The sequence below is a fragment of the Lithobates pipiens genome, unplaced genomic scaffold (assembly GCF_037356315.1).
Source record: "Lithobates pipiens isolate NorthernLeopardFrog02 unplaced genomic scaffold, aLitPip1_a1.2 Scaffold_13, whole genome shotgun sequence".
NCBI lineage: Eukaryota > Metazoa > Chordata > Amphibia > Anura > Ranidae > Lithobates > Lithobates pipiens.
Window position 1 is genome coordinate 172,356,790 of NW_027507718.1, and position 22,689 is coordinate 172,379,478.

The 22,689-nt window shown below is 44.3% G+C and overlaps 1 protein-coding gene across 9 annotated transcripts in view; it reads left to right on the forward strand.

Moving 5' to 3' along the window:
* The window catches only part of GNG7 (G protein subunit gamma 7), a 356,098-nt gene that overhangs the window by 151,159 nt on the left and 182,250 nt on the right, over positions 1-22,689 (forward strand). For 2 of the 9 annotated variants that reach the window (XM_077475887.1, XM_077475883.1), the window contains exon 1: positions 18,953-19,098. The exons of 2 other annotated variants lie outside the window; for them this stretch is intronic. The gene's annotated coding sequence lies outside the window, so the exon portion shown is untranslated. 5 more of the 9 variants (XM_077475885.1, XM_077475881.1, XM_077475889.1 and 2 more) reach the window with 5 other exon arrangements.

A 22,689-nucleotide genomic window follows, 5' to 3' on the forward strand; every position in this document is an offset into this window, starting at 1 on the left:
GAACGCCACGAATGCGCGGCGGGTTCCCGCATCGCATGCCTCCCGGCGGCAGTTCACACTGCCCTATGCGAACTGCTGGGAGTGTCAGTGAAATGTTACTGACACCCCCAGATCAGTTCGCATATCGCAGTGCGATCTGCAAACTCGGATCGCATGGTGTGAACACCCATGCGATCCGATTCTGCTGCGGGCCAAAAAAAGGGTCCCGTGCGAATTTGCGGCGGGTGCGGCGGGTGTGGCGGGTGCGGCGGGTGCGGCGAATGGCTGAACTCGAATCGCACAGAGATCGGATGTGATTTGCACTGCAGTGCGGTGCGAATCACATCCGTTCTCAAACCGCTGCAATCTGAACCCAGCCTTAGTGACACTGGCGACGGGGGGTGATCACGGGGTTAAACCTTTATTGGGGGGGTTAGGGGGGTACCTTAGAACTAAAGGGGGCTAACCCTAACTGCCCTAACAGTTATTAGTCACAAATGACACCTGCCGGGTGATCAGGGGGTTAAACCTTTATTAGGTAATAAATGGCGGGTGCCCTGAAACTATAAAAAAATAACTAACCAACCAGCGTCACCTGTAACAGTTATATGGTGATCACTGGTGAAAGGGTTAACTAGGGGGCAATCAGGGGGCTTTATGCGGTAGTATATGGGGGTCCCTGGCGCTATAAAAAGCTGCGGCGAACCTAAATACCTACCTGCCTAACTAGCGTCACCTGTGACACTAATACGGCGATCAGAAAAATGATCGCTTATTAGGCTGGGTTCACACTGGAGCGATGCGGAAACGCCGCGAATCCGCGGCGGGTTCCCGCATCGCATGCCTCCCGGCGGCAGTTCACACTGCCCTATGCGAACTGCTGGGAGTGTCAGTGAAATGTTACTGACACCCCCAGATCAGTTCGCATATCGCAGTGCGATCTGCAAACTCGGATCGCATGGTGTGAACACCCATGCGATCCGATTCTGCTGCGGGCCAAAAAAAGGGTCCCGTGCGAATTTGCGGCGGGTGCGGCGGGTGTGGCGGGTGCGGCGGGTGCGGCGAATGGCTGAACTCGAATCGCACAGAGATCGGATGTGATTTGCACTGCAGTGCGGTGCGAATCACATTCGTTCTCATAAACCGCTGCAATGTGAACCCAGCCTTAGTGACAATGGCGACGGGGGGTGATCACGGGGTTAAACCTTTATTGGGGGGGTTAGGGGGGTACATTAGAACTAAAGGGGGCTAACTCTAACTGCCCTAACAGTTATTACAGTCACAAATGACACCAATGCAAAAAAAAAAAAAAAAAATGACATTGGTGTCACTGTGACTGGGGGGCAGGGGTAATTGGGGGGGTGATCGGGGGGTAAAGGGGGGGTGTGAGTGTGCCTGGCATGTTCTACTGTGCGTGTAGAGTGTTGGTGCAACTCACCGATCCGCTCTCCTCCGTGTCGGAACGGAAAATACCGACACGGAGGAGAGAATACATCACTTCCTCTCCTGTGTTTACATTACAGGAGAGGAAGTGATGTCACGGGGGATTTCCATTCGTCGAGAGCGATCGCGAGGGGGTGGCCATGAATGAATGGCCGCCCCCTCATCCCGGATCGCTCTCGAAGAAATGCCGACCGCCGCAGGCACCGGGGGGGGGCCCGATCGGGCCCCCCACCCGCGGGCAGGCAGGGACTTATATATACGCCCATATGCCTGCCCGTGCCATTCTGCCGACGTATATCGTCGTGCGGCGGTCGGCAAGTGGTTAAAGATTATTTATAACAGAAACTAAGAAAAACCATTTACCTTACAGCTCACAGTGCATGTCAGAGCAAATGAGAATCATGAGGTCAAAGGAACTGCCTGAAGAGCTCACAGACAGAATTGTGGCAAGGCACAGATCTGGCCAAGGTTACAAAAAAATTTCTGCTGCACTTAAGGTTCCTAAGAGCACAGTGGCCTCCATAATCCTTAAATGGAAGACTTTTGGGATGACCAGAACCCTTCCTAGAGCTGCCGTCCAGCCAAACTGAGCTATCGGGGGAGAAGAGCCTTGGTGAGAAAGGTAAAGAAGAACCCAAAGATCACTGTGACTGAGCTCTATAGATGCAGTCGGGAGATGGGAGAAAGTTGTAGAAAGTCAATCATCACTGTATCCAAGTACAGGGATATCCTGGATGAAAACCTTCTCCAGAGTGCTCAGGACCTCAGACTGGGCCAAAGGTTTACCTTCCGACAAGACAATGACCCTAAGCACACAGCTAAAATAACGAAGGAGTGGCTTCACAACAATTCTGTGACTGTTCTTGAATGCCCAACCAGAGCCCTGACTTAAACCCAAGTGACCATCTCTGGAGGGACCTAAAATTGGCTGTCCACCAAAGTTTACCATCCAACCTGACAGAACTGGAGAGGATCTGCAAGGAGGAATGGCAGAGGATCCCCAAATCCAGGTGTGAAAAACTTGTTGCACCTTTCCCAAAAAGACTCATGGCTGTATTAGATCAAAAGGGTGCTTCTACTAAATACTGAGCAAAGGGTCTGAATACTTAGGACCATGTGATATTTCAGTTTTTCTTTTTTAATAAATCTGAAAAAAAATTCAACAATTCTGTGTTTTTCTGTCAATAATGCTGTGTGTACATTAATGAGGAAAAAAAATGAACTTAAATGATTTTAGCAAAAGGCTGCAATATAACAAAGAGTGAAAAATTTAAGGGGGTCTGAATACTTTCCGTCCCCACTGTACATGCTGCAACCATCTGATTGGCTGCACAGCAATAGCGTCACACCTGCGCAGGGCTGGCTGTCCTCACCTCACACTGCTTACTGACTGGCTATCCTCACCTCACACTGCTCACTGACTGGCTGTTCTCACCGCACACTGCTCACTGACTGGCTGCCTCACCGCACACTGGACTCAGGGAGTGCTAAATGTCCATGGGCTAGGGGGGGCGCAAATTACTTGTCTTGCAGAGGGCCCCGAAAACCCACGCTACACCAGTGTATATACTACCCTAGCCTGTCCATATACCTGCGGACCATGGCTGGCGTGAGGAAGCAAGTCGGCCCTGCCACTATTTGCCTTCAGGCCGGGTCCAGAAGCGCAGGTGCGGGCCTGAGGACCATGGCGGAGGAAAAAGGTGGCGGGGCGCCGCAAAAATCTCCTCCCCCACCATATACATGGGTAAGGCAAAGGGGGTGGGGTCAAAGGCGGAGCCAATGGGGTGGCAATAAAGGTTTTGATTAGGGCAGTGATGGCGAACCTTGGCACTCCAGATGTTTTGGAACTACATTTCCCAGGATGCTCAACTGCACTGCAGAGTGCATGAGCATCATGGGAAATGTAGTTCCAAAACATCTGAGGTGCCAAGGTTCACCAATACTGGCCTAGGGTGTCAAAAATCCTTGCATCAGCCCTGTATGCTGGGAACTTAGTGTACTGTTGCTTCTCCTACCCCAGTTCTTATGCTGCTGAGAACAGACGGAATGCGATCACTTATAGAAAGGGAAAAAAGGTATTTATAATATTATTATTATTTTTTTTTATAGTTATACAAAAATGTTTTGCCTTTCATTTCTATTTTAAAGCGGAGTTCCACCCAGAAATTGAACTTCTGCTGATCAGATTCCTCCCCCCTCCGGTGCATCATTTGGCACCTTTCAGGGGGGTGGGGGGGGGGAGACTATACCTGTCAAATCAAGGTATCTGCTCCAGGGGCAGATCCAGAGTCTAGTTTTGGGAGGGGCACTGCCAGAAAATATGTTTTTTTTTCGGGCAATATATCGGGGAAATGGCTGGTGTTGGCGCTTCAATAATCCTGGCACCATGGTTGTTATGGTATCAGGATGATGGAAGCGCATTATTACTATTATTACATTGTAATATAAAATGAAATGGTTCAATTCACCATAATGCAGAATCACTGGGAGCCTGAGCATGTCACATGCCACCGTCGCCTGCCACACGTTGCGAATTGTCATTTGCCTACCACCAGATGCAGAATGTCACTTGCCTGCCACCAGATGCAGATTGTCACTTGCCACATCACCTGCCACAAGTTTTTTTTTGTAAAATCTTTTTTATTGAGTTTTTCTTTGGCATACAGAATAGCCCACGCAGGGGCCAAACATTTCCCACACAGGGGCCAACTTCCAAATGTGGCAACAGGCCACAAAAGGCACATCACATAACATACATTCCGCTTCTGATGCAGCAACCGTCTGCAACAGAGCAAGTCAACACAAACATAACCTTGTCTATCTACACCCCAATGCGGGGAGAGGGTATTGTAGGAGAATTAGTGCTAAGTAATATAATGATCGGATAAGGTATCATAGGAGCAGTTGGGTCAGCCTATAATCATACTATAACCATAACGAGAAACTATGGGTTATTCACGACATCCGTTGCCGTAGTGTTATCATCCAACCAGCAGTTCCACACCTTCTCAAATTTCTTTGGGCAACCCCTGCTCATGTATGTGGCCCTATAGAGGGGCAAACTAGCGTTCACCAGGTTTTTCCAGAACTTGATAGAGGGGGGAGATGGTTGTTTCCAGGTCATGGTGATGGCCTTGCGTGCATAGTACAATAACAGGGATATGAGTGTTTTCCTAGCCCTGAGGATCGACATTTGCTCCACTAACCCCAGCAGACAATATTTAGGATCATAGGGAATACTAAGCTCAGTAGTCTTAACTATCACCAGGAGAACCTCCTTCCAGTAGCATACAATCGCTGGACAAGCCCAGAAAATGTGAATGAAGTCTCCTGGCCGATAACAGCAGCGCCAGCACTCCGGGGAATGCGTCGGCGACATCTGGTGCAGTCTGTGGGGTGTGTAGTGGGCTCTGTGTACAATTTTGTATTGGACCAATTTGTCCCTGGCTGAAACCAAAGGGGAGAACGGAAAATCCCAAACCTCCCTCCAGTCATCGTCATCCAGCTCCGGTATGTCCACCACCCATCTCCTGCGGAGGGAGGACAGCTCGGGGACGGCAGAAACCAGTAGGGACCCGTAAATCTGAGACATGGGTTTCTCCAGATCTTTTACCCGAAGGATGGATTCAAGCTCAGAGTAATCCAGTACGACTGGTTGTCCCAAAAATTGACAGCGATAAGCATGTGCGATTTGAAGATATCGGAAATGGGCCCATAAAGGGACATTAAATTGAGCACGCAGTATATGAAAGGGAGTGAGTTCCCCGTTGGTAACAATATGTTCCAGTGTCAGTATTTTACACCTGGCCCAGGCCTCTGGGTCCGGGATGGTCCTAAACTGCGGAAGACCAGGATTCAGCCACAGGGGGTGTGAGGAGACCAGGAGTTCAGCAGGGATGCCCTCAGTGCCTCTCCCACTCTCCACGCCCTTATAGTGGTGCGCATAGAAGGGGTGAGGCAGTGAGGTGTTTTCGGCCCCCTGAATACCAACCCCCTCAAGGCCTCCAGAGACCCCACAATAGCTGCCTCCAGGACCGTCGCAGCGTTGGTCAGGTCCGGCCGCAACCACCAGTGGACGGTTACAAGCTGAGTGGCTAGGAAATATTTGTGACAGTCAGGGAGAGCCAACCCCCCACTGCCCACAGGCCTGGTGAGTGTGGTGTATTTAAATCTAGGGGATTTGGGTCCCCAGATGAAGGAGAGGAAGAGTTGTTTCAGAGAGTTAAAGAAGGTTTTAGACAGCCACTGTGGGGAGTTCCTAAATATGTACGTAAGTTTGGGGAGGACCTTCATTTTAAGAAGATTTATGCGACCAATAAGGGAGAGGGGGAGGTTACCCCACGCCTTTAATTTGGACTTGATCTCTATCAGAACAGGTTCAAGATTGAGCCGTACAAAGTCTTTGCTCTCTCTTGAAACAACAATACCCAAATAGGTAAACCTGTCCACCCATTGAAGCATGGCAGAGGATGGTGAGGTCCTGGCCCCCACATCCACCGCAAAGAGCTGAGACTTATGCCAATTCACCTTCAACCCGGTGAAGGCAGAGAAGACCTCCATGATTCCGAGTGCGCCCCGCAGAGAGTCACCAGGATCATTTAAAAAAAGCAGAAGATCATCCGCATAGAGAGCCACTCTCTCCTCCAGCCAGCCCACCCGAAGACCACGGACCTCTGCCGAACTCCGAAGAGCCTCAGCAATAGGTTCCATGGCTAGGGCGAACAAGGCTGGGGAGAGAGGGCATCCCTCCTCACACTTCAAAGTATTCAGATCGCCGAAAACGGTGATTCTGAATACTGTATATTTTTTTAAAATCTGCGCCATTGGCAGCCAAGTAAACAAGAAGTGACGTCATGACGTCGCTTCCGTGTTTACTATTAGGAGACTGGAATGAAGCCGATTACGGCTTTGTTCCAGTTCCTCCCCAGCAGCCGGAGGCATTGGATCATGAATCGGTGCTCCCGATTGAACGGGAGCAATGGTAACAGTGGCGGGGGGGGGGGGGCTTTTAGCCGCTTCGGTTGTAATGGCTGGATGGCCAATCGCCCGCTGTAAAAAACGGTACCGGGATGATGTCTGCAGGTGCGGGCATCATCCCGGTATGCCCCCGGAAGCCGAGTACGCACATCTGCGTACGCTCGGCGGGAAGGGGTTAAATTCCAGGAAGAGATCGTCAGAGCCCTTCTGTTTCCAGACGGTGCTCCACTTCACCTTCCCAAACCAAATGCAGTAACCCGGCTGCATGAGAGGCATTTTCTGTATGTCCCCCCAAATACCCCTACCCAACGAGCCCCCCAAAGAAGATGTCATGTCCGCAGCTAGCACGGATATAGGCGTGACACCCGCTATTATTGTCCCTCCTGTCCTGACAATCCTAGTTTTTGCATTGGTGAATGTTTAGAATGCTACCATACACTAGCTGAGTATTAGCATAGGGTAAAGCACTGCACAGACTAGGACACTTTTCACAGGGTCTCCCAAGATGCCATTGCATTTTGAGAGACCCGAACCTGGAACCGTTACAAAAAAAGTGTAAAAAAAATAAAAAATGTATATGTATGTATGTATATATATATATATATATATATATATATATATATATATAAAAATAAAAATAGTTGTCGTTTTATTGTTCTCTGTCTATTGTTCTGCTCTTTTTTACTGTATTCTATTTTGAAATGTTTTATTGTTATGTTTTATCATGTTTGCTTTTGTTTATACTTTACGGTTTACTGTGTTTTATTGTTAACCATTTTTTTGTTTTCAGGTACGTCATTCAGCTGCAGCACGGATTTATTTATCTTAACAGCAACAGCGTTTGCTCCCACAATACATAAAGCCGTGACTCCAGCGCTGTAGGAGGTGATTTCAATCACCACAGTTTAAAAAAAAAAAAAAAAGAGCATATATGCCGAAGCATGGGAGCAGCAGGGGTGGAAGAGGGATTTGCTCCTAACTCTTGGGGCGTATGCCCCCATGCTTCGGCATATATTATATATATATATATATCCATTTATCTTGACAGCAACAGCATTTGCTCCCACGATACATAAAGCCGTGACTCCATATATGCCGAAGCATGGAGGCAGCAGGGGTGGAGGAGCGATTTGCTCCTAACTTTTGGGGCGGATGCCTCCAATGCTTCGGCCAATATTGTTTAGGCCATTCAGCTGCAGCACTGATTTATCTTGACAGCAGCAGCGTTTGCTCCCACGATACATAAAGCCGTGACTCCAGCGCTGTAGGAGGTGATTTCACCACCACAGTTAAAAACAAAATGGTGCATGTGTGGCCATAGTTAGAAGTGGTTGGCTGAAGGGAGGTATTCTAATGGTGGGCATACCCACTGATGAAACTCTTTTTCGTTCAGCCCACAGGCTGCATAAAAAAAATAAAATAAAAAAATTACAATATATGCCCAACAAGGATCAGCAACGTACTGGTATGTTGCTGGACTGTTATACCAGAATGATGCCTGCGGTTTTAGGTATCATCTTGGTATCATTCTTTTCAGCCAACGGTCAGCTTTCATGTAAAAGCAATCTTAGTGGCTAATTAGCTTCTAGACTGCTTTTGCAAGCAGTGGGAGGGAATGCCCCCCCCTCCCCCCGTCTTCATGGCATGTGCGAGCAATATATCATTTAGTAACTACTTTGTGCAAAAAAAAAAAAAAAAAAAAAAGTTTGTAATTTCCCCGCAACTGTCCAAAATTGACCCTAGTATATAAATGAGGACCTTGGATTGTGGGCTCCTTGTGGGTAGGGACCGATGTGAGTGTGCAATGTACAGGGATGGGGACACTCACTCAGGTTGAACTGGATGAATATTAAATAAAAGTGTAGCGCTTCAAAAATGTGGCCTATTTTCCGCCAACCTTATAAAGATATATGTGTATTCAGTAAATATTTCCAGTGAGAAATAGTGCACACACCATACACAATCACATGTACGTATTGCTTACTATATACAACTATATAATTGAAAATTAATTCTATGAAAATAAGAAAACATTAAATCAAGAAATGAAAAAAATTCAAAAGTGGAAATAGCAAAGTCTCTTATATATAGTGTCCATGTATAATCCACAAATGTGTAGAAAAGATCCTACACCTCCTTCGTAGAGAATCGTGCAATCACCACGTGATATTCCCTCCACCAAGCGAAATGGACGCTTACCGGATTTAGTGGATCCACTCAAACTTATATTTGGAGGATCACATAGGCTCATGTATATATGCAGACTCCTTCAACAGTGCATTTTCCAGAGGGATTCCAAATACGGTTACTCCATTCATATAAAAAGTAATTTATCTCCAGCCATACAGGTCCACAGGGATAATAGAGCACATATAAAGAAAAGCAGGGACCACAATAGTGTAATTCCGTTTCGTATAAAAAATTTAATAAAAAAATATTGAACTCACATGTGTACAGAGGATTAATGCGCTTTTCGATTTAAAACAAGGCTGCAGTGAAGTCCCGACGTGTTTCGTCATAGAAGTCGTCATCTGGGGTACTACTCCACAGCAGCCCACTTACTTATATAGCTAGACCCCCAATTAGGCATAGATTCAGTCCATCCGTGTCACTGCATCTTACTTCCGCTATCACAACATGGCCGCTGGCGTGCGTTCCACGCCTCATTATAATTTATTTGAAAAAGAGGGGTTAATCCAGCTATTATTATATCATATATTAATCCCCAATAAAGAATAGTGCTGGACCTTTTTTTAAAATTTGACATTCTGTCATATCTGGCGTAAATCGTATCTAAAGGTTACACAAACTAACCACGCTCTATCCGGAAAGTGGAGAAAACACTTCCGGGTTAAGTCATCAACCATGGCCAATCCCAATAGAAATAGAAAGGGGCTGGCGCAAGCATTATTGAATTGGGTACAACATGCGTCCAGCCAATCGGCGCCGATAAACAGGAAGGCCGTCATCCACCGACGGAAGTGAGGCAGATGTTCTAACGTCACTTCCGTATATCCGGAACGTAAATGTACGTAAAAATGGAGCGCACCGCCTACAAAGGGTGGAGCGCAGGTACACATAAATTGGAGCGCACCACCTGTGAAGGGTATCAATCCAATCCCATAACTTTATTTAAACACGGAAGTGACATGAATACACTCACGTCACCTCTGAAAATCAACAGGGCGCATTCAATTACTGAATGAACCACATCTATAACCCCAAACCTTACCATAAATGGATGCATTAGAAAAAGTGCCAATATAAACAAATAATAAAGTTTGGATCCTCACAAAAAGAGAAAGTAAACATTATTACGAAATATCGCAAAAATTGTATTACTTTTAGACAAAATATGTCACTACCACTCATTCTGCAAGGAATCCCATATATTTCACTTATGCATATTGCACTAGAAAATATATATTTTTTCCTCTTTCTATCTTTATTATTTATTGCACTTATATATCTATATGAACCATGGCAGAAAGGCTCAAATAGATAGAAAAAGATCACAACAAAATAACAATAACAGATACCATACAGGATATAATAATGCCCCTCAACATTATTTCGACAGAAAAAGTAAAGGAGATAGAAAAGGTGTAATGAAACCACCCTACCCATCATTAATGAATGCGTTAATATCCCACTCTACATTTAAACCAAATTGGGAGTGGGATTTGATCGTATATATCCAGTAGGTCTCTAACCTGGAAACGCCCCTAGTCATAGCACCCCCCCTCCATGGTGGAGTACATTTATCAATAACCAGAAACTGTGTTCCAGTGGGATCACTATTATGGCACTCTTTATAGTGTCTTGGGACCGTATGTTTCTAGTCCCTGCCTTTTATAAGGGCTATATGTTCGCCTACTCTAATTGCGAATGTTCTAATTGTCCTCCCTACATACTGCTTACCACATGGGCAGGTAATCAAATATACCACGTATTTAGTGTTGCAAGTACAAAAGGGCTTGATAGTATGTGTCCTGTTGGTAATCGTAGATGTGAATTCAGTTGTTTTACGTCTCCCCAATGTATTGTATCTACATACAATGCATTTCTTGCAAGGGTAAAACCCGTCATATTGTGAAAAAAGGATGGACGGCTGGGTGGGTCCAAAACGTTGGGGGCAATACTGCTCTGTAGAGATGGAGCTCCCCTAAAGAGCACTTTAGCCCGTTCGGGCAGTCTAGGGCCTAGAATGGAATCGTTTTTTAATATCCCCCAGTGCTTATTTATAATAGACTTAATCTGTTTGTGTTGTAGTGAAAATGATGTCAACATAGACCACCTATAGGTATCATCAGATTCACGTTGGTATCGATGGCATTCTGTAATTCACTGTCTAGGATTCTAACATCATACCCTTTGTCCTGGAATTTCTGTTTAAGAGTTCCTGCTTGTATTTTAAATCTGTACAGTTCCTCCGTAGACGTAAAAATTGACTACGTGGGACCGAATTTAGCCAAGATCTGTGGTGGCAGCTATCGAGGGGAATAAAGCTATTCCGATCCGTCGCTTTAAAGTGTGTTTTAAACATGAATTTATTATTTACTATCTCTATCTCCAGATCCAGAAAGTTAATCTTAGAGGCACTCATCTCATAAGACAACGAAATGCCTCTATCGTTATGATTCAAAATTTCAAAGAATCTGGTGTGCCATTCCACAGGAGGAGGATGTCGTCTATATACCTTGCCCACAAGACCAATGAAGGGCTATGATGGGCATAGACGACATCCTCCTCCCACTTGGCCATAAATAAATTAGCGAGACTGGGGGCGAATTTGGCCCCCATTGCCACGCCTCTTTGCTGTAAATAGTAATTCTCGTTAAACCAGAAATAGTTATGCTCCGTGGCAAATTCGAGTAATTCGATAAGGTAATCCCGTTGAAATGGTTCCAGAGAGTCCTCAAGATTTAAACAGGACAGCTTCTATGCCTCTTCCATGTGGGATGCAAGTGTAAAGGGAAGCTACATCCGCTGTGGCGATGATATATTGTTCACGGAGTGTTATATTTTCCAATCTCCTGATCGTGGCACTAGTATCCTTAAGGTATGAGGGTTTTTTTTTGACAAGGGGCTGTAAGTAGAAGTCTATGTAGCGGCCTATGCGTAAGGTGATGGAATTGATGCCGCTAACTATGGGTCTACCAGGAGGGTTAATCACATCCTTATGGATTTTCGGCAGATAATATATAGTAGGGATCCTTGGGGCAATAGGGATCAAAAAGGATTTTTCTTTATCATTCAGGATTTTTAAATCATGTCCCTTCTTAATGAGATCCTTAAGATGTCTTTTGTATATACTTGTAGGGTTACTGGGGAGTCGTTTATAGGTACCTGGTTCATCCAGGATTTTGTACATTTCGGCCTTGTACTTCTCTTTATCTAAAATAACGATCCCACCCCCTTTATCCGCGGGGCGTATAACAACGTCTTTTTGTTCACATAGAGAACTGAAACCAGTCATCGAGAAGGTGGGTCGGTTTACATGTTTAACAGAGAGTTTCTCTAAATCATTCAATACAAGGTCCTTAAAGATTCTCACGGCCGGAGCTGTAGGCACAGGGGGCACAAACAAAGACGGATTGGCCAACCCTGAGTGTACAGTGCCAGATGTGGCTGCCGTGTAATCCGTTCTAAAGGGATTGGTTGTTAAATACCTTTGAATATAAATTTTTCTAATATATTTATGTACGTCTATAAACGTGTTAAATTTGTTAAGGTGTTTAGGAGGTGCATATTTTAACCCCTTATCCAATACGGATAATTCACCCCGGGAAAAAGCCCCTCTGCACCCTCTCTTGGATCTTGACCTCTTTTTTTGGTATACGGATCCTCGTGAAAATCCTGATTTCTAAAGTTGCCGTTGGATGAATTATATGTGGGTGGTACATACATATTATTCCTATTTTCAGGGTCTCTCTGGTCTCTCAACGGGGAGAACCTGTTATGTGTGGAGACTGTAGCTGTATTATAATTATGGGGTCCCCCATAATAAGAATTAGGAGGAGCACGTCTAGGTGACGGGGAATAATATGGTGACTCATTATATTCTCTACGATAATAGTCATCCTGATTGTATGGACGTCCTCGGTTGGATCCTCTCCCACCTCTCTTACCCCGATGATTACCTCTCCCCCTCTGTGGTTTGCTGGGAGTATGTGGGGTATAATGTTGTACCCTTTGTTGAGAGGATGATCATCTGGATATCTTTGTAGAGCTTCACTGTAAGATGTGGGTGGTATGTCCTCCCTTGGAAAAGTGGTGGGACCTACATATTGGGGTCCGATTACGGATTGTGTATCCATGGTAGGTAAATTTTGTAACGATTTTTGCCAACTAAAAACATTCCCTGTCTTATAGTCATTAATGTCTCTAGAGTATTTTTTGTTTCTTATATTTTTGTTCCCTGTCTTCCTTTTCTAAATGGCTCAATAAATTAGCCGAAAGGGAATTGTATTCTGGGGTGTTTTTAAACGCCCCAAGTTTATCTCTAAGTTCCTTAATTTCTTTGTCCAGGAGACTTAATCTATTATTCTTCCTGGAAATTAAGAAACCTAAGAGATTAATCCCGGCCTCATTAAAGTATTTGAACCAGGAGTCAAGCTCCAGCTCACCTTGTTGAGGGTATATATCCCATCTCAAACTTCTGGGGACCATATGTTCTGCAATGTATTGTTGCAGAAACACTAGGTCCCACTGTAAATGGAGCTCGGATGTCATAATGTTCTTTAGTCTCATGAACATCCCTCCAATCTCAGTATTACTGCCAGTAGCAACAAACACACCATCAGTATTAACTTTATGTGAGGCTCGATATTCAAAAATATCCATTTCAGCAGTGAAATATATATAAAAAAAAAAGAATTGCAGCAATGTGTAAAACTACCCACTAGTAAAGAATTTTTTTTTTTTATAAACAAAAACACTGCGCTATTCTTATATATATATATATATATATATATATAAGATATGTAAACAGCTGCTAACACACCACCAAGGTAAAAAGTGTAACGTGATAAATATTAAATAAAAGTGTAGCGCTTCAAAAATGTGGCGTAATGTAGGTTGAACTGGATGGACTGGTGTCTTTATTCAACCTTACCAACTATGAACTATGTAACTTTGTGCAAAAAAAAAATAAAAAAAGTTTGTCATTTTCCCACAACTTGTGACAAAATATAAAATATTCCATGGACTCGACATGCCTCTCAGTAAATAGCTTGGGGTGTCTACTTTCCAAAATGGGGTAATATGGGGGGTTTGTGCCATCTTGTCATTTTATGGCCTTCAAAACTGTGATAGGTAGTGAGGAGTGAAATCAAAAATTTACGCCCTTGGAAATTCTGAAGGTGGTGATTGGTTATGTGGCTAGGCTCCCAAAAACTCCCACACATGTGGAATCCCCGTACTCAGGAGAAGCAGCAGAATGTATTTTGGGGTGTAATTCCACATATGCCCCCTGCATGTTTGAGCAATCACCTGGGGCAAAAAAATGTAATATTCAATGGGCTCAACATGCCTCTCAGCAATTTCCTTGGGTTGAGGACTTGCTTCTTTTCTTTTTGTATAAAAAATAATTTTTTTCTTTTATGTTGAAAACACATATGCAGTTGTGGTATACACATTTGCATTTTCTGTTGAATGTACTGTGTGCCTTAAAGGATATGTATACATTTTGATTTGCTATGAAAATATCTTTTCACTTTTGAACATATATCCATTGGGTGAATTAAGGTAATTTGATATTTAATTTATATGTTTGTTTTGATATTTGCATATATATATATATATATTCTTTTGAGGTGAATAGAATAAGGGTTGGAGAGTCCCTTCTGTATACTATCATTATACATTCTTGGAAGGGTTTACAGGGGGACTGATCTTACCTATTTAGCGCCACAAGGTGATAGTGATTTGACACAGTGAAGGTGTTAGGTTATATTTACTTTCTGATTGATTGAATTTCCTTGGGTTGTCTACTTTCCAAAATGGGGTCATTTGGGGGGGGAGAGGGGTTGAGGTTGAACTGCCCTGCCATTTTAACACCTCAAAAAATGAGATAGGCAGTCATAAACTAAAAGTGTAATGTAAATTCCAGAAAATGTACCCTAGTTTGTAGACGTTATAACTTTTGCGCAATCCAATAAATATACGCTTATTGACATTTTTTTTTACCAAAGACATGTGGCTGAATACATATTGGCCTAAATATATTACTAAAATTTAGTTTATTGGATTTTTCTTATAACAAAAAGTAGAAAATGTCTTTTTTTTCCCCCAAAAATTTTCAGTCTTTTTACGTTTTAGATCACAAAAAAATTAAATCACAGACAATCAAATACCATCCAAAGAAAGCTCTATTTATGTGAACAAAAGGACGCAAATTTGATTTGGGTACAGCATTGCATGACCGCGCAATTACCAGTTAAAGCAGCGCAGTGCCAAATTGTAAAAAGTCCTCTGGTCTTTAGGCAGCCAAATAGTCCAGGGCTTAAAGTGGTTGTAAACCCTTATAGACCACTTTGACCTACAGGTAAGCCTAGATTAAGGCTTACCTGTAGGTCCAAGAAATATCTCCTAAACTTACACGGTTTAGGAGATATTTGCAAAAAGACAGGCACCATTGTCTATGGCGCATGTGCCGTAGACAGCAGAGCACAGGCGCACTGAGCATTCCGCTAACGGTGATATGCCGTTAATGGTGGCTCCCGTGCGCACGCGTAGGAGTGACGTCATCGCGGCTCCGGCCAATCACAGCGCCGGAGCCACGATACCCAGAAAGAAGATGGACGCTCCGTGGAAGAGGGGACAGCGGTGACATCGCTGGCTCCTGTGTCAGGTAAGTGACACATAATGCTTTACCTTTGCAGGGAAACAAAGAGGAAGTACACTGGGTTTACTTCCTCTTTAAGTGGTTAAACTGAAGGTTTTTTTTTTACAAGGTGATCGTTTATAGTCACTTCAAAACTCACCTGCCCAACAGTCCTTTGTTGGTGCTGGAGTCTTTCCGAGCACCAATCTTTGAGACTCTATAGCAGTCGGTGCAAGAGGTCGTCATCGAAGGCCTGGTTCACGCCTATACATTTTTTTTGTGCCTTTTCAGCTTTGCAGAAACACACTACAATCCATTTAACATGGTTTCCTATTGGTCATGTTCACATCTGTGCATTTTATGGAATAGGCCAGGGACTTTTTTCTGGCTTTTGGTTCCATGGACGTCAATGGATCAAAAACGTGTATTGAAAAACACAAAATGCACCTGGAATATGCCACCTGCATAGGTGTGAACCAGGCCTTAGAAGAAGACAGCGAGCAGGTAGGGTAATTTTATCCAGTTCCCGACCGGCGCACACCGATGTACGTCGGCAGAACGGCACGGGCAGGCATATTGGCATACAGGTACGTCCGGTCGCAGGTCCCGCGGACACGATCGCCGCGGGGATACCCGCGATTTTCTCACTGGGTGGCTGAACGGGGAGATGCCGTTGTAAACAGCATCTTCCCGTTCTGCCTAGCAACAAGTGACGCTGATCTCTGCTCCATGTGATTGGAGCAGAGATCAGTGTTCACTAACACAAAGCCCAGCCCCCCACAGTTAGTAACACTCCCCTAGGAACACTTAACCCCTACACTGCCACTCCCTGGTTTACCCCTTCACTGCCAGTGTCATTTACACAGGAATCAATGCATTTGTATAGCACTGATTGCTGTATAAATGACAATGATCCCAAAAATGTGTCAAAAATGTCCGATGTGTCCGCCATAATGTCGCAGTCACAATAAAAAAAAAGATCGCTGATCGCCACCATTACTAATAAAAAAAAAAATCATTAACCACTTCCCACCCGGCCAATGTACATATACGGCCGGGTGGGAGCCGTCTACTTCTGATAGGACGTTCAGGAACGTCCTTCAGAAGGAGGGGGATCGCGCGGGCGCGATCCCGATGTGCTCGTGTCACCCGGACACGGCACATCTCGGATCGGCAGGAGGGCTCTGTGATTGGCCCTCCTGATCACATGACAGCCGTGTCCAATCACGGCCATCATGTGATGTAAACAAACAGCCGGTTGCTAGGCAATCGGCTCCTCCTCACCTCACACAGAAGTCATCGCTGAGGAGAGGAGAGCAGATCGCTGCAGCCGGCTGATGATCTGTTTTTTACAGCTTTTTACTCACTGATCACCAGCCTAGTGTAAACACACAACACACCACACCACACATTATAAACACAGTCCCCAAAACACACGTCCCCAAATAATAAAAACACATGTCCCTAATAATAAAATCATGATTATCTGTACACATATGTCCGTCATCACCTGCACACATATGTACATGATCATTTGCGTACATACGTCCGTGATCACACAAACCAATTATTATACACTTAACAGAATTTTTTTTAACCAAAAACATGTAGCAGAATACATTTTGGCTTAAATTTATGACAAAATTAGATTTTATTGGATTTCTTTTAAAATAGAAAAAAGAAAATATTGTTTTTTTTCAAAATGTCCTCTTTTTTTGCGCTTATATCGCAAAAAATAAAAACGGAGTCATGAATAAATGCCACCAAAATAAAGCTCTATTTGTGCGAACAAAATGATAAAAATTTCATTTAGGTAGTGTGTGACCGCGCAATTGTCACTGAAAGTGCGAGAGCGATGAAAGCTGAAAATTGGGCTGGGAAGGAAGGGGGTGAAAGTGCCCTGTATTGTAGTGGTTAATAAAAATGCCATAAAACTATCCCCTATTTTATAAACGCTATAACTTTTGCACAAACCAATCAATAATCGCTTATTGCAATTTTTTTTACCAAAAATATGTAGAAGAATACATATCGGCCTAAACTGAGGGAAAAATTTTTTTTTTTTTATATATTTTTGGGGGATATTTATTATAACAAAAAGTAAAAAATAATGCGTTTTTTTCAAAATTGTCGCTCTATTTTTGTTTATAGCGCAAAAAATAAAAACCTCAGGGGTGATCAAATACCACCAAAAGAAAGCTCTATTTATGGGGAAAAAAGGATGTCAATTTTGTTTGGGAGCCACGTCGCATGACCACGCAATTGTCAGTTAAAGCGACGCAGTGCCAAATTGCAAAAAGTGGTCTGGTCTTAAGCCAGCAAAATGGGCCGGTCTGAAAGTGGGTATTATTGCACATCTCTTATGCAATAAAGTTGACTGGTTCGCTGTTTTTCCACAGGGGAGCTTCAAAAAAAGCATTGCGGCTGCTTTCACACTGGGGAGGTGGGTCTGTTAGCGATAAAGCATCTGCTTTTCTGCCGCTTTTAACCCACTAGTGATCGGAGGGGTTAAAAACGCTGGTGTTGTAGCTCTTCTGAAAAATAAGGATGAGCTCAGGCGTGTTCGCAAGCCGCACGTGCAGAGCCCGCCAGGAAGTCGGTACTGTACATCGCTAATCACAAGCAGCAAGACATTGTCCCGATGCGCTGTGCAGTGCTGACTTCCTGGCGGGCTCTGCGAACATACCTGAGCTCATCCTCAGTCCCCCTTCACACTGGGGCGCTACAGTGCTAAAAATAGCTCCTGCAAAAGCCGCTGCTGTGAAAGCCACGAGCGGTGCGCTGGCAGGACGCTAAAAGAAGTCCTGCTAGCAGCATTTTTGGAGCACCGCTCCTACCCATTGAAATCAATGGGCCAGTGCAGCTATACCGCCGGCATAGCGCTGCTGCAGCAGCGCCTTGTGGTGGTTTTAACCCTTTCTCGGCTGCTAGCAGGGGGGTAAAAGCGCCCCACTAGCAGCCAAATAGCATGGCAAAATTGACGGTAAAGCACCGCTAAAGATAGAGCTTAGAAGAGCTGCCCATTCATTGCAATTGGCAGTGTAGAAGCATTGTATACAGCGCTCCTACACCGCCCCAAAGATGCCGCTTGCAGGACTTTTTTTTTCCATCCCACAAGCAGAACCACTCCAGCGTGAAAGCACTCGGGCTTTCACACTGGAGAGGCAGTTTTCAGGCGATATTTTAAGCGCTAAAATGCCTGAAAACTGCCTCAGTGGTGTGAAAGGGGTCTGAGAGAACAGAGTCTCTGAGGTATTTTCAGTCAAGCAACAGCCATATGAAGCTACAAAATAGCACACATTTCATATTTTCACTTGAAAAGTGCTGATACCGTTCTATATAGCAGTTCAGAGACAGAGTTCAGTCACAGCCCCATTCCACCCCACCCCCCACCGACCGAGCCCTGACAGCACGACCACTCGCCTCTCTCCTTCACAGACGCGCACTCCTTCCAGCGTGCGGGCGCGCGAACTCCATTCCAGGCCCTGCGCGCCCCCGCCCCTCCCCTCACACACTGCTCAGATAGAAGAGGCGGTGGATGCTGCGCCCGGAGCCCGCGGGTGAGAGGTCATGTGACTGGGGAAGAGGGCGGAGGGGACCCGGAATTACTCAGTGCTTTGCTCTGTGTGGTAGACTCGTTGGTGTTATGGGTCCAGTGTTTGCACACGTTCCATGCTTCTATTGGTATACTGGCTCTGTACACTGTGCTGGTAATGACAGGTGAATGCTCTAGGCCTCCACACATCGTTCCATGGTTACAGCAGGTTTGGCGTTGCTGGGGACCATTTCTGAAGGGCCTGGTTATATGAACAGCAGGATACCTGAGTGACTGGAGGTTATCTGGCAGCTCTGTGTGCATAACATTGCTTCTGGTAGGAATAGTACTTGGAGTTTGTATGTACGAGTCTCGCCTGATTTTTAGTTTACCTACTTGCTACCCAGGCCAATTCTGACGCTTCTCTCGTACATGCAAACAGATTCTTTGTGATAGAAAGTTACTCAGAACCCCCAAACATTGTATGTGTGTATGGTTTTTTTTTTAAGTTTTTTTTTTTTTTTTAAATTTTTGTACCAGAGACCCTAGAGAATATAATGGCGGTTGTTGCAGCTTGTTACCTTGCATGGTATTTTTGTGGTCATTTTTTAAATGCGTTTTTTTTTTTTTTTTTTGGGGGGGTAAAAAAGTCTCATGCATTTAAAAAAAAAAAAAAAAAAAAAAAAAAAAAAAGGTAAAGTTAGCCCAATTTCCAATTTTTTTATTTATGTAAAAGATATGCTGAGTAAATAGATACCTAGCATGTCACGCTTTGACATTGCGCACACTTGTGGAATGGAGCCAAACTTCGGTACTTAAAAATCCTCATAGTCGACGCTTTAATATATATATAATATATAATATATAATTTTTACAGGCTAGCGTTAGAGGAGGTCTAGTGGTGGAGTTGCTGCTCTCGCTCTAACCTTTTGCGGTGATACCCCCATGTATGGTTTTAATGTCATTTACATATGTGGGTGTGGCCTTTGTATTCGTTCACTTCTGCACACGGGGACGGGGTGCTTTAAAAAATATTTTTTTTTTCAATTTTGACTTTTTTTTTTTTGTATCACATTTATTCCTATTATAAGGAATGTAAACATTACATCTGCCTGTGAGAATGATCAAGCGGCTGTGATCTTATGATGCTGGAAATCTCTAGCTCTAAGGCTGCATTCACACCTGAGCGTTTCTGACTTTCTTACTCCTCTATTTTGTTCAGGTCATGTGAAAGGCAGAAAAATGCCTGTAATCTGCCCTAAAGAAGCTCATGTTTGTGGTGGGTTTTTTTTTTTTTTTTTTTTTTTTTTATATGAGCTTAGGGTGTTCAGGTTTAATGGGATTTTGCTTGTTGGGTGGTGTTCAGGTTTTTCTTGGGCGTTTTACAAGCGTTTTATGAGCTGAAACCGCTCCGGTGTGAATACAGCCTAAAAGAAGATATCTGAATGATGCCTGTAGCTGCAGGCATCATTCAGTTATCCCTACTCAAAGTTGACAATGTTGTTGAAATGGGAGTGGTTAAAAGTTGCCATGGTGTACTGGAGCCTCTTTCCTTGGATGATGCGCACATAACTCCTCTCTGCTCTTTGTAATGGCCAGCTCACTTCCCTCCAGAGCTCTCCTCGTTGGGCTCTGCAGAGTGTACCTTCAGCTCTCCACCAGCCTCTCTGCTCTGCCCCCTCCCCTCACTGGAGCGCTGGGCTGTGGAGGGAGTGGGAGCGGCCGACTCAGGCTCGTGAGGCTGAGTCGGGTTCTGGTCCAGACACATGGGAGGATTCATGACTTTATTGTCTCAATCTTGCCTGATCCTGGACCAGCTCTGTGACATCAGTGGGCTCCAGCTCGCTGTCTGCTAGAAACAGGAGGAGTGCAGAATGCGCATTGGCTCTTCCTTTAAAATTCGGCAGACATGTAAATCTTTAGGGCAATTTGTTTCATCTTTGTGTGTCACCCGAGGCTGTTCACTTTGCCGAGGATATGTAAGGCCCCTTTCACACGGGATGGATCCGTGATGATCAACCCCGTGAACATCTGCTTGCTCAGCGGGGATCCTATGCTTATCCCCGCTGAGCTGGACGATGACAGGGCGCCACCCTGTCAGATCTCCGCTCTCCTCTATGGGGGATCAGATGAACACAGACCGTCTGTCCGTGTTCATCCGATCCACTCTGCAGGCGGATAGAAAAATAGGATTTTCCTCCGTCTGCAGAATCGGACCATAGCGGAGACTGATAATCTCAGGCGTCAGCATATGTTCCGCTATCCCATAGGGATGCATGTATGTCCGTATTTCATCCAAAAATGGATGGATGAAATACGGACATATGAACCGCATGTGTGAAAGGGGCCTAAGGGTTTACAACCACTTTAAAAATTTAGTTTTTTTTTTTTTGTTTTTATAAAAAAAAAAAACTGCAAACATATGTAGCCAAATAAAAATTTAAGTGGGGTTTATTTACTAAAGCTGGAGAATGCAAAATCGGGCTCGCTTCTGCATAGAAACCAATCGGCCTCCAGATTTTATTGCCAAACCTTAACTGAACAAGCTGAGGTTAAATGCTGATTGGCTACCTTGCACAGCTGCCCCAGATTCTGAGCGTTCCAGTTTTAGTAAATCTACCCCAGCGTCTTTTAGGCTAGGTTCACATCTGTGCGGGTGTTTCCCACTGTGGGTACGCACCTGCAGCTACAACCACCCGCACAGAAAAACACATTGAATGCATGCTGGTGCCATTAATTCCTAATGGCATGCACTGCATTTGTAGTTCCCGTGCTGCAATTTCTAAAATGCTTCAGGGACAGTTTCCCTGCATTTTCAGGAGGCACAGCAGCTCGTTCAAATGAATGGGCTACTATGCCAGTGCAAAATGTGGCTTGCAGAGCAGCATATGTTTGACCCTAGCTTTACTGGACTTTTATACTTTTTTTTTTTTTTTATCTTTCCAAAGAAAAATCTCCCATGCTTCACAATCCTACCTTATTCACGTCATCAGTTTTCAGCAGCACCCATATTTGTGAGCATTTTGAATGTGGATGGTGTTGCGCAACTCCTCTATGCGTTAAATGTGAAGCAAAAGGTAAACCATCATATCCATAAACTCAATTTTTAAAAGGTGATCTAAAAGATGATGAACAGCATATATAAACAAATGATAGTGAGTAATATCACCAAACATACATAAAATATCTAGTAAGTGTCCAAGTGCTCCGTTCTTCTTTGGTATAGTCCAAAAATGTTCCACGAATCACCTCAGTGCTCACAGAACTACCTCAGTGCCACACATTAAAATCCTTAGGCTGTTTCCACAATTGCATCCGGAAAGTTGCAATTTTTTTTTTAAATTCATTGGAAATCATGGGGTACGACTTGTCAAGTGACTTTTCAGTCCCAAATCGCATAAAAAGGCACACTAGTGGAAACCTAGCCTTAAAGGGGCTGTAAACCTTAGTGTTTTTTCACCTTAATGCATCCTAAGCCCCCCCCCGTTTTACTTATCTGAGCCTCTTAATTCTGTTGGCAGTGACACGTTGTCCTTCTCTCCATGGGTCCTGGGTCTTGATTGGATAGATTGATAGCGGCGCAGCCATTGGCTTCCTGCTGCTGTCAATCAAATCCAATGATGCATCCAGGAATAGCGACGAGGTAGAATGGGGCAGAGAAGGAGGTTGCCTATACCTGAGAGGCACCAGAAGGCACTTACAAAGACCTCCAAATTGGAAGAAAACTGATAATGTGACTATACTGCCCACATAAGTTTTTAAGAATCGTCTTATTCTCCCAGGCTATCATGTATTCCAGGTGTTCAATCTTTTAGATCTCACAAGCCCAATCCGCTAAGGAAGGAACAGACAGTTGGCGCCAATGTCTAACAATAACGGAATGGGGCTGCTGTAACAAAATTACAAATTAAACTTTTCTTAATTTGTT